General features: G+C 41.3%; 1 protein-coding gene across 2 annotated transcripts in view; it reads right to left on the bottom strand.

Moving 5' to 3' along the window:
* Positions 1-13,607, bottom strand: part of LOC115154309 (protein FAM222B) — a 50,566-nt gene that overhangs the window by 34,775 nt on the left and 2,184 nt on the right. The window contains exon 1 of one of the 2 annotated variants that reach the window (XM_029700395.1): positions 8,592-8,887. The exons of the other annotated variant lie outside the window; for it this stretch is intronic. The gene's annotated coding sequence lies outside the window, so the exon portion shown is untranslated. Of the gene's footprint in view, positions 1-8,591; positions 8,888-13,607 lie in introns of those variants that run through there. 2 annotated transcript variants of the gene reach the window in all.

Genomic DNA, 13,607 nt, shown 5'->3' with positions numbered 1-13,607 from the left:
CTTCTTAACGCCTGCTCGCTTAACCCGGAAGCCAGCTGCACCAATGTGTCGGAAGAAACACCGTTCAACTGACGACCGAAGTCAGCTTGCAGGCACCCGGCTCGCCCGGCCCACCACAAGGAGTCACCAGAGCGCAATGAGCCAAGTAAAGCCCCCCCTGCCAAACTCTCCTCTAACCTGGACAACGCTGGGCCAATTGTGCGCCGCCATATGGGACTCCCAGTCACAGCCGGTTGTGACACAGCCCCAGGCTGTAGTGACGCCGCAACACTGCGATGCAATGCCTTAGACCGCTGCGCCACTCGGAAGGCTGATATATCGTCTTTTAAGGTATTCCGGTATGGATCTTCACAATACTGTCTATAAAAAGGTATTTTGATACAGAGCTAAAGGCTAGAGCTACAGCTTTCAAGGAGTGGGTCACTAACCCGGACACTTATAAGAAATCCCGCTACACCCTCCGACAAACCATCAAACAACCAAAGTGTCAATACAGGACAAAGATCTAATCCTACTACACCGGCACTGACGCTCATCAGATGTGGCAGGGCTTGCAAACTATCATGGATTACAAAGGGAAACCGAGTGGCACGAGCCTACCAGACGAGCTAACTGCTTTCTACGCGTGCTTTGTGGCAAGCAACACTGAACCCTGTGTGACAGTACCAGCTGTTCTGGACGACTGTGTGATCACCCATTCCTTAGCCGAAGTGAGTAAAACCTTCAAGCTGGTAAACATTCACAAGGCCGCAGAGCCAGATGGATTACCAGGACCCGTACTCTGACCATGCGCTGACTAGCTGGTAAGTGTCTTCACTGAGATTTGTTTTTACCTCACCCTAAAACAGTCTGTAATACCTACATATTTCAAGCAGACCACCATAGTTCGTGCACAAGAACGCCAAGGTAACCTGTGTAAATGACTATCGCCCCGTAGCATTCACATTTGAAGCCATGAAAGACTTTGAAAGTCACATTAACACCATCATCCCAGACACCACTTCCTGACGGGACGCCCCCAGTCAGCTCCCTGCCATCCAGGACATCTATACTAGGCTGTGTCAGAGGAAAGTTCTAAACATTTTCAAAGACTCCAGCAACCCAAGTCATAGACTGTTCTTTGATTCCACATGGCAAGCGGTACCAATACACCAAATCTGGAACGAAAGGGACCCTGACCAGCTTCTAACCTCAAGCCATAAGACTGCCAATGCCAAATAGCTACCAGGACTATCTGCACTGATCCTTTTTGCACTAACTTTGACTCACATATGCTGCTGCTACGGTTGACCATATGTCACTTTATTCCAAGTTATACAGCGCATTCGGAAAGTATTCAGACCCCTTCACTTTTCCCACATTGTTACGTTACAGCCTTATTCTAAAATTGATTCAATTATTTTCCCCCACTCAATCTACACACAATACCCCATAATGACAAAGCAGGTTTTTTGACATTTTTGCAAATGTATTAATGGGAAAGCCCATTAAAAACACTTGCCATCCTAGGGTCATGCACTACTCATAAAAATGTAAGTTTTATAACTTTTATCATTCAGAAACATAAAATAAGAAAATATTGTCATGACATTTTGGCCATATCGCCCAGCCCTATAATCAATATTATAATATATCTCCCTAATGTCTCAACCCCGCCCTCTTGATGTTCATGCCAAGTATCACACTTTCTTCCAGCTCACTCCCCTTCCCTCCCAGTCATCACTTGATCTATCTCAGCTTTACTGTACTAGCTGGCATGATCCTTTATGCCCCACAAACAAGATCTAACAACAAACATTGTGGGGACACATTACCAGATCTGTTCTTACTTGGTACAGATGCTGGAAAACATGTGTTGCAGATGTGCAGACCTGCTAATGGTATCTTTTAGGATTACTCAGAATTATATGGGACTCACCTGGCAACCTCTCGCTAAGATGATCTGTTGTGGGTGAGGTGGAGGGTGGGTGAGAGATGGGTCAGTGATCCGATTCGTGGCAGCATTATCTTGTGCCATAAACAGATAACAGTGCCCTAGTTCTCAAACTGTTCTTGTCAGAGGGAGGGCACAAACAACCCCCACGTCCCCAGTGCCTCTATTGGGAACCCTACCCAAATCAGTCATTCTGATCATATCGCCCTACCCTGTGCCAGTCCTTAAGTAAGGACTGCTTCCGCCTGCTACCGCTTGTTGAACAAATAGGTAAAAGGCAATGCAGTGTAGTGTGGGTCTAGATTTCTACGCAATTGCCCTCAAGCCAAAGACTTCATAGTACAACCCTTTGGTGTTGGTGGTGGTGATGCACACCGTTTGAACAATCCCCAGCTGAAGGCCTTTGGGCCTGGGGTTGGTGTGGAGCTGATTATGCAGGCTTTACCAGCTAGACCAGGAGGGCTTTTGCCCTATTCTGACCTGCTGGCTAACATGCAGATCCCCAATTCAAATCAAATTGTATTTGCCACATGCGCCGAATACAACAGGTGTAGACCATTGAGTGAAATGCTTACTTACAAGCCCTTAACACTTATTTTTATGAAAACTGCATTGTTGGTTAAGTAAAAAATTAAAGTAACAAGTGATTAAAGAGCAGCAGTAAAATAACAATAATGAGGCTATACACAGGGGGTATCAGTACAGAGTCAACGTGCGGGGACACCGGTTAGTTGAGGTAATATGTACATGTAGGCAGAGCTATTAAAGTGACTATGCATAGATAATAAACAGTAGTAGCAGCGTAAAAGAGGGGGCGGGGGGGGACAAAGCAAATAGCCTGGGTAGCCATTTGATTAGTTGTTCAGGAGTCTTATGGCTTGGGGGTAGAAGCTGTTAAGAAGCCTTTCGAACCTAAACATGGCGCTCCGGTACCGCTTGCTGTGCGGTAGCAGAGAGAACAGTCTATGACTAGGGTAGTCGTTGACAATTTTTAGGACCTTCCTCTGACACCGCCTGGTATAGAGGTCCTGGAAGGCAGGAAGCTTGGCCCCATTGATGTACTGGGCCGTACGCACTACCCTCTGTAGTGCCTTGCGATCGGAGGCCGAGCAGTTGCCATACCAGGCAGTGATGCAACCAGTCAGGATGCTCGATGGTGCAGCTGTAGAACTTTTTGAGGATCTGAGGACCCATGCCAAATATTCAGTCTCCTGAGGGGGAATAGGTTTTGTCGTGCCCTCTTCTGACCTCCTCCCTATAGGCTGTCTCATCATTGTCGGTGATCAGGCCTTAGGGCTGGGCTATTATGGCCAAAATATCATATGGTATTGTTTCACATTTTTGACCCTATTTTATGTTTTTGATTAATAAAAGTTCTAAATTTGCTTTACCCATGTAGAGCACGGGGAAAAGCTACTCCAAGTCTCAGAGCGAGTGACGTTTGAAACGCTATTAGCGCACACCCGGCTAACTAGCTAGCCATTTCACATCGGTTACACCAGCCTAATCTCGGGAGTTGACAGGCTTGAAGTCATAAACAGCGCAATGCATTGCGAAGGGCTGCTGGCAAACGCACGAAAGTGCTGTTTGAATGAACGCTTACGAGCCTCCTGCTGCCTACCACCGCTCAGTCAGACTGCTCTATCAAATCATAGACTTAATTATAATAAACACACAGAAATACGAGCCTTAGGTCATTAACACGGTCGAATCCGGAAACTATCATCTCGAAAACAAAATGTTTTTCCTGTCAGTGAAATACGGAACCGTTCCGTATTTTATCTAACGGGTGGCATCCCTAAGTCTAAATATTCCTGTTACATTGCACAACCTTCAATGTTATGTCATAATTACGTACAATTCTGGCAAATTACTTCGCAACGAGCCAGGCGGCCCAAACTGTTGCATATACCCTGACTCTGCATGCAATGAACGCAAAATGACAATTTCACCTGGTTAATATTGCCTGCTAACCTGGATTTCTTTTAGCTAAATATGCAGGTTTAAAAATATATACTTCTGTGTATTGATTTTAAGAAAGGCATTGATGTTTATGGTTAGGTACAGTCGTGCAATGATTGTGCTTTTTTCGCAAATGCGCTTTTGTTAAATCATCCCCCGTTTGGCGAAGTCGGCTGTCTTTGTTAGGAAGAAATAGTCTTCTCAGTTCGCAACGAGCCAGGCGGCCCAAACTGCTGCATATACCCTGACTCTGTTTGCAAGAGAAGTGACACATTTTCCCTAGTTAAAAGAAATTCATGTTAGCAGGCAATATTAACTAAATATGCAGGTTTAAAAATATATTATTGTGTATAGATTTTAAGAAAGGCATTGATGTTTATGGCTGGAGCAACGTGTACCTAAGCAATTATATGCAACGCAGGACAGGCTAGATAAACTAGTAATATCATCAACCATGTGTAGTTAACCAGTGATTATGATTGATTGATTGTTTTTTATAAGATAAGTTTAATGCCAGCTAGCAACTTACCTTGGCTTCTTACTGCACTCGCATAACAGGCAGGCTCCTCGTGGAGTGCAATGTAAAGCAGGTGGTTAGAGCGTTGGACTAGTTAACCGTAAGGTTGCAAGATTGAATCCCAGAGCTGACAAGGTAAACATCTGTCGTTCTGCCCCTGAACAAGGCAGTTAACCCACCGTTCCTAGGCCGTCATTGAAAATAAGAATGTTCTTAACCGACTTGCCTAGTTAAATAAAAAGGTCTAAAAATAAAAATCTATTTGACAAATTGGCGTCCTAAAATATCGATTTCCGATTGTTAGGAAAACTTGAAATTGGCCCTAATTAAATCGGCCATTCCGATTAATCGGTCGACCTCTAGTTGTTACCTACCCTTACCACATGGGGGCGGTCCGTTAGGAAGTCCAGGATCCAGTTGCTGAGGGAGGTGTTTAGTTCCAAGGTCCTTAGCCTAGTGATGAGCTTTGAGGGCACTATGGTGTTCAACGCTGAGCTGTAGTCAATGAATAGCATTCTCACATAAGTGTTCCTTTTGTCCAGGTGGGAAAGGGCAGTGTGGAGTGCAATAGAGATTGCATCATCTGTGGATCTGTTAGGGCAGTATGCAAATTGGAGTGGGTCTTGGGTTTCTGGGATAATGGTGTTGATGTGAGCCATGACCAGCCTTTCAAACCACTTCATGGCTACAGACGTAAGTGCTACAGGTCGGTAGTCATTTAGGCAGGTTACCTTAGTCCCTGTGCCCAAGAACACTATGTTGGTCAGCTTGAAACATGTTGGTATTATAGACTCGGACAGGGAGAGGTTGAAAATGTCAGTGAAGACACTTGCCAGTTGGTCAGCGCATTCTCGCAGTACACGTCCTGCTAATCCGTCTGCCCCTGCGACCTTGTGAATGTTGACCTGTTTAAAGGACTTACTCACGTCGGCTACGGAGAGCGTGATCACACAGTCATCCGGAACAGCTGGTGCTCTCATGCATGTTTCAATGTTACTTGCCTTGAAGCGAGCATAGAAGTAATTTAGCTCGTCTGGTAGGCTCGTGTCACTGGGCAGCTCGCAGCTGTGCATCCTTTTGTAGTCTGTAATAGTTTGCAAGCCCTGCCACATCCGACGAGCATTGGAGCCGGTTTAGTACAATTCAATCTTAGTCCTGTATTGATGCTTTGCCTGTTTGCTGTTTCGTCGGAGGGCATAGCGGGATTTCTTATAAGCTTTGGGATAGAGTCCCGCTCCTTGAAAGCAGCAGCTCTACACTTTAGCTCAGTGCGGATGTTGAATGTAATCCATGGCTTCTGGTTGGGTTATGTACGTAGTCACTGTGGGGACGACGTCATCTATGCACTTATTGATGAAGCCATTGACTGATGTGGTGTACTCCTCAATGCCATCGGAAGAATCCCGGAACATATTCCAGTCTGTGTTAGCAAAACAGTCCTGTAGCTTAGCATCTGCTTCATCAGACCACTTTTTTATTGACCGAGTCACTGGTGCTTTCTGCTACCCCATGAAAAAATCCAACAGAAAAACAGAACACAGTACTAAGATATAGCTCGGCCCCATCTGTGTTTGTGCCCTGGCCAACATTCTCATGAAACCTGTTTTAAACATGTCCATAGAAAGTAGGCAGTTACAAAACCATAATGCATCCGCAAAAATGTTCTATCGTTCTGAAAAGTAAGATGCATAGTTTATGGCCCAGTACATTGTCACCCCTAATTCTCATTACCGAAATGTCTCCAGGTTAAATTCTCTGGTAATTGTTTCTATATTTTACTTCAGAAAAACCTAACTTATTAGAATAAAACAGAGACTGTTGCTGTAGTATGTCCATAATTCATTACAACGCTACACTAGTTAATAGTTAACATTAAACTATAATATTTCTTACATAAAAGCAGTGTCTGTGGACATGTTTCTCATTACTATAACACTTTGTCAAGATCCTGTCAAAACTCTAGTCAGTTTTTAAATAAACTTATCATCTAGAGCAGGGTTTCCCAAACTCGGTCCTCATTCCAGCACAGACAATTATCGCATCATAAAATAATGCAGTTTTTCCGAGGGTATTTCACAGTAAACAGGCGGGTGCTGAATCATAATTGTCACGAATCAATGCATCTTAACGAGCTTTCCAGTAAATCAATTCCCAACAACAGTTGAAACATCAGAAAAGCTACTCAAGTTTTTTGTTCTTTCTCTGTGCCTTGTGATCTGTTATTCATAGCCTAGAACTCAGAGGTTCCGCAAAATCAAGCATGACTTGATGTAATCCTGTATTTATTATGGATCCCCATTAGCTGCTGCCAAGGTGTTCTACTACCGCTGTTTAAAATGAGTATGTATGGATATTCTATAGACCTATACTACATTTTGACCTTAGTACAGAATCTTTTGAAGAATAAAATGTCAACTGATGTGGTGTATCTGATTCACTCTCTCTGTGGGGACAATCATCGTCACTTACAATGACCTATTATTAAAATACATCAGCAGCAGCTGAATATTAGGTCAAATCATGCTAGATCTAGAGCTAGTATCATGATGAATGAATCCCATTGGATGATTTTTCATCGGCTAGCCAAATCTCTCTCCAATTTGCCTAAAACTTATTTGACACTAAAACCATGTAGCCTAGCCTTTATGCTTTATATGAAAATATGTCAGTAATATTGATTAAAAAAAAGACATGGTTTAAGATTTATTTTAGCCAAGCATTTCTGACACTAGCCACAAAAGCACCTAATTAATATCTGCTATATTGCTCTGCCAGCCTGAAGTGGTTTACTGAAAAAACATTCATGACAAATATGCTTTCCTCTTCATTTGCCCTCAGCTAGAGTCATACGTTGCACTGGCAGGTCAATTAAACATGAACATTAGAAAACATACTTATAAAGCCTGTATGGTGGCTTCTTGCAGTGGCTAATTAGCACATGCATTTAGGTTGCAATGCATTGTGGTGCTTTGCACTTGAGAACAACAGTGCCTTCTCTAAATGAGAGCCAATTTATCGAGCCACCCTCTCTATATAATGAAGCCATTGTTACAAAGAAAGGCTATTTAATGTGGCAGACAGCGCCTGTAAAAAAAAAAAAAAAAGGGTAAATAATATGATGCATTAAATATGAGTGGGCATAATAATTGAATCTTCTCATCAAGATGTTTTAATACCTTACAGCGAATCTTAAATTTAGACAGTAGCCCATTTCCATTCTATGCATTTCCCATTTCAACAATTGAGACTTCATCATTCCTTACCAAACAATAAACTTGAAATGACAACCAATAATGTAATACTGCATCACTAATGTAAGTCTTGAGCATCAAGAGAAAACCGACTGGGATTCATTGAAGAATATTAAATCATTTAATGGCTCTTCGTTGTGGAAACGTAGCACCCAGACGACAAAATCATCCCTTACAATACTCGATAATTGCACTGAGTCAAGGAGTCTGCGTTTCTCGGGAAACACGTGTTTGAAATTGAATTATCCACCCTTTGGAAAATGTAGGGCAACTGCGAAACGATGTAAAGCGCCACTCTCGGGCAAACTAATGTCAAGCTCTCATTTTTGACGGAGTAAGCAGAAGATATCAAAGAGCAGAATGATTAGATCTCTGTCGTAAATTAAATAACCACTCTCCCAGTTGGCAAAGGAAATTGCACTTTAAAAACGGTCAGACTCCACAAGTCAGGACAGGACATAACGTTGCTACATTCTACAGCATATTGGAGGACACTGAAGTGTTCATTTGTGGCCAGAAACTGTCAATTAGTTGGTGAAATGACACTTCATTTGGTCAGCATATCATCACTAGGGTTGCAAACTTCTGGAACTTTCCCAAAATTACCTGTTTTTTTCTGAAATCCTGGTTGGAAGACTCCCGGAATTACGAAGGAATAAGGACAAAATCCAGGAAACCAGTGAATTTGGGGAAAATTACTTGTATTTTGCCACACCTAATCACCACTGATATCAAATCACAGATACAGTATTACACTCTTATAAACTAGAGTGGCTCTTCAACATTGCATAAAAGACAACCATTAAACAGTAGTAGGCCTACATCCCATTGCACAAGACACAGGAAAAACTGAGCTGGTATTTTGACAGCACAAGTAGCTGAGCAGTAATAGAATGAAACTGACCACTTGAAAAAAGCGTAACGTTACCCCAGGCTCCACTGGATCGTGGGTAGCATTTGGTGAATCTGCACAAATGCAGAAAAAATCCCATCTGCTAATAATGCATGGTAATAGATGTCCAGAATTGCAGCAGGAAGAAATCTACTCTTTGTAATGAGTAGTCACCTAAACCAGATCTGTCGAGGCACACAGGCTGAAACATCCCCCTCCCTCTCTCAACCCCAAACATTTCCCATATAGCTGCAGCCCAATATGGTGACCAGAGTATGGGCGTGTGGAAAGGAGTGGGGTAAGAAAATAACATTGGTTGATATCATAATACTTCCCTTGTCGTTTACAATGCTATCAAGTCACAGCCATCTCCTTATATCGGAACTAGCATGGGTTTGCGACATTCTGGTTAACTGCACTTTTCAAAAAGTGATCAAGTGTCAAGTATTATCAAAATCACTCCATCTGTATGAGTGAGAAAGAAGCAATCCGTGTTAATAGGATTTTGTAATGACATTGTTGTATTAATCTATAAAACGTTGGTGAGCATCCACACTAGAGGAAAGTTAATCATTCTACAGTCCTACACCTGATCAAAGCATCCTACTGCATGCTGCCTATTAATATGGTGGTAACACAAGCCCATTCATGAGGTCTCTAATGCACAGGTACTGGTTAAGAGCATTCAGTGTTTTTAGGGTGTGTTCATTGTCATAGTGAAAACTGCAAATAATACTTCAATGTACATGTAGGCCTGGTCTGCAAGTGATTTCCATTTTTCTAATGGTTGTCAATTATTTTGGGTCTTCTTTTTCCACTGTGCTCATCTCTATGTCCTGTGCAACTATTTGCAATGCAACAATGTTATCATAACCGGCCAAAAGTGATCACACCAATTAGAGGTCGACCGATTAATCAGAATGGGCGATTAATTAGGGCCGATTTCAAGTTTTCATAACAATCGGTATTTTTGAACACCAATTATGGCCGATTACATTGCACTCCACGAGGAGACTGCGTGGCAGGCTGACTACCTGTTATGCGAGTGCAGCAAGGAGCCAAGGTAAGGTGCTAGCTAGCATTAAACTTATCTTATTAAAAAACAATCAATCTTAACATAATCACTAGTTAACTACACATGGTTGATGATATTACTAGTTTATCTTTTTAGGGTATAGGGGGCAGTATTTTCGATTTCGGATGAAAAGCATGCCCAGAGTAAACTGCCTAATACTTGGGCCCAGAGTCAAATATTTGCATATTATTAGTAGATTTGGATAGAAAACACTCTGAAGTTTCTAAAACTGTTTGAATGATGTCTGAGTATAACAGAACTCATATGGCAGGCAAAAACCTGAGAAAAATCCAGCCAGGAAGTGTGGAAATCTGAGAATTGTAGTTCTTCTTTTGAATCCCTATCAAAACTACAGTGTCTGTGGGGTCACGTTGCACTCCCTAAGGCTTCCATTGGCTGTCAACAGCCTTCAGAAAGTTTTTCCATCTTTCTCCTGTTACTGGGCAGAGAATAGTAGCTCAGTCAAAGAGTGGACTGCCTATGGACAAAGGACTTGGTGATGCGCGATCACGCGAGCGCGCCCCTCCTTTTTCTTCTGTAATGAATACGCTATTGTCCGGTTGGAATATTATCGACGTTTTATGTTAAAAACACCCTAAGGATTAATTGTAAACAACGTTTGACATGTTTCTACGCCCGGTAATGGAACATTTTGACTTTGTCTCTGGTACTGCGCTCGCGCGTTATGCCTTTGGATAGTGATCTGAACGCACGAACAAAACAGAGGTATTTGGACATAAATATGGAGTATTTCGAACAAAACAAACATTTGTTGTGGAAGTAGGAGTCCTCGGAGTGCATTCTGACGAAGATCAGCAAAGGTATGAGAATATTTATAATACTAATTCAGAGTTTGTTGATGCCAGAACTTGGCGGGTAGCTGTATAGCTTGCTTCGATGGCTGAGCTATGTACTCAGAATATTGAACAATGTGCTTTCTCCGTAAAGTAATTTGGAAATCTGACAAAGCGGTTGCGTCAAGGAGTAGTGTATCTATAATTCTTTCAATAACTGTTGTAAATTTAATCAACGTTTATGATTATTATTTTTGTAAATTGATGTGCACATTCACCGGCAGTTTTGGTGGGAATACATTTTCTGAACATCACGCGCCAATGTAAAATGCTATTTTTGGATATAAATATGAACTTTATTGAGCAAAACATACATGTATTGTATAACATGAAGTCCTATGAGTGCCATCTGATGAAGATCATCAAAGGTTAGTGAATATTTTAGCTGTACTTTTGGTTTTTATGATGCATGTCCTTGCTTGGAAAATGGCTGTGTGGATTTTCTTGTGAAGTTTATGCCCTAACATAATCTAATTTTATGCTTTCGCCGTAAAGCCTTTTTGGAATCGGACAATGTTGTTAGATTAACAAGAGTCTTATCTTTAAAATGGTGTCAAATATGAGATTTTTGCTGTTTTGTATTTCGCGCCATGCTATTTCACTGGCTGTTGAATAGTGTGGGACGGTCACGTCCCACCTAGCCCAGAGAAGTTATCTAGCTTGTCCTGCGTTGCATATAATCGATGCGGTGCCTGTTAATTTGTCATTGAATCACAGCCTACTTCGCAAAATGGGTGATATAACAAGTGCATTCGCAAAAAAAGCACTGTCGTTGCACCAATGTGTACCTAACCATAAATGTCAATGCCTTTCTTAAAATCAATACACAAGTATATATTTGTTAAACCTGCATATTTAGTTAATATTGCCTGCTAACATGAATTTCTTTTAACTAGGGAAATTGTGTCACTTTTCTTGCGTTCTGTACAAGCAGAGTCAGGGTATATGTAGCAGTTTGGGCCGCCTGGCTCGTTGCGAACTGTGTGAAGACCATTTCTTCCTAACAAAGACCGTAACTAATTTGCCAGAATTGTACATAATTATGACATAACATTGAAGGTTGTGCAATGTAACAGGAATATTTAGATTTATGGATGCCACCCGTTAGATACAATACGGAACGGTCCCGTTTTTCACTGAAAGAATAAACGTTTTGTTTTCGAAATAATAGTTTCCGGATTCGACAATATTAATGACCTAAGGCTCATATTTCTGTGTGTTATTATAATTAAGTCTATGATTTGACAGACCAGTCTGACTGAGCGGTGGTAGGCAGCAGCAGGCTCGTAAGCATTCATTCAAACAGCACTTTCGTGCGTTTGCCAGCAGCCCTACGCTGTGCTTCAAGCATTGCGCTGTTTATGACTTCAAGCCTATCAACTCCCGAGATTAGGCTGGCAATACTAAAGTACCTATTAGAACATCCAACAGTCAAAGGTGTATGAAATACAAACGGTAGAGAGAGAAATAGTCCTATAATAACAACAACCTAAAACTTCTTACCTGGGAATATTGAAGACTCATGTTAAAAGGAACCACCAGCTTTCATATGTTCTCATCGTCTGAGCAAGGAAGTTAAACGTGGCAATACATGGCACATATTGCACTTTTACTTTCTTCTCCAACACTTTGTTTTTGCATTATTTAAACCAAATTGAACATGTTTCATTATTTATTTGAGACTAAATTGATTTTATTGATGTATTATATTAAGTTAAAATAAGTGTTCATTCAGTATTGTTGTAATTGTCATTACTACAAATATATACCAAAAAAAAATATTATAATAATAATAAGCCAATTATTCGGTATCGGCTTTTTTTGGGTCCTCCATTAAATCGGTATCGGCGTTGAAAAATCATAATCGGTCAACCTCTAACACCAATACACTCTTTCAACTTTCCCTGATATGCATTTCTATACTGCATGTCTGTTTTACATTTAGCAATTAGCAAGAGCAAGATTGCTTCTTTCCCGAATAGGCTATTAGGCCTAGTATTAAAAAAGTATCCAAATAAATGTCCTATAGCTTTTGCAGCTACAGCTTTTCCTGAGATTTCTTAATGAGAAGAGGAATGGCCTATTGCGGAGAGGCTTGCGTAGCCTATAGCCTGTTGCGCATGGGAACAGCTGGAAGAGAGAGGCGAGTGATGTGTAGCCGAAGAAAGAAGCTAAATATTGGCCATTCATTAGCTAAATGTTAGGGCTATAGGCTAAATATTTACATGTCAAAATGCAAGACAAATATGTTAAAATATTATGAAATGGCAGATCTGTAGTGCGTTCCTCCAGGCTGCAAGAAAATGGTTAAAGAAAATAAGTCGAAGTAAGTGTCCAAAAAGCTTTTGTAGCCGGCTTTTCCTGGGATTTAAAAGGAACAGCCTATATAGCCTAGGATGTAGCCTATAAGTTATAAGTGTATGCATATTAGCCCATAATTTATAAGCTCAATGTTTAATACTGTAGTGAATATATCCAGTGAATTTACACAGCAAAAGAAAAAAAACTATCATATAACTAAATAATAGGTAGCTACACACTATGTGCGCTCACAAGGCTGAGCTGAGTGCACCACCTGCCAGTCCCCAGGAACGCAGCTTGAAAAGCTACCCTATTGTTTTAGAAATGGGGACAAGAAATGTATCCTACCTGGGCTACAACAACATTATTATTGTTTCAAGTGAGTACAAAACTCCAGTCTAGGCTTTAAACTGCAGTGAATAGCCTATGTCATTTGAATAAACGCTCAAAAGACTGATGTTATTTATGTATATTATTTTCGAAATAACTGCCTCCAGCCTGCCTGATTGGGCAACCATTTGGATTAGTTATGGGGGTTTTCTCTGCAGTTTAGTCTACAAGGTCCAGGCACATTAGCAGGAAAGTAATATGGTGTATTTTCCCATGATGTATCAGCTAACAGAAACATGCTAATGCAGGGATTTTTAGTGGCGCACATATGAATTATGATAATGCAGAAGTGCGGAGGAAGTTGTATACATAGTTTCCTGCGTTTGGTTTTTGTGTTTTAAAAGCGTTCCAAAATTAGGTGGATAGCAGAGCGGTTTCTACACACCCACTCCCCCATAGACAGGTTTGTTGTTCAGCAACAAAACCGAAGCA

Source organism: Salmo trutta, chromosome 19 (assembly GCF_901001165.1).
Source record: "Salmo trutta chromosome 19, fSalTru1.1, whole genome shotgun sequence".
Lineage (NCBI taxonomy): Eukaryota > Metazoa > Chordata > Actinopteri > Salmoniformes > Salmonidae > Salmo > Salmo trutta.
This window is presented reverse-complemented; position numbering and strand designations above follow the sequence as displayed.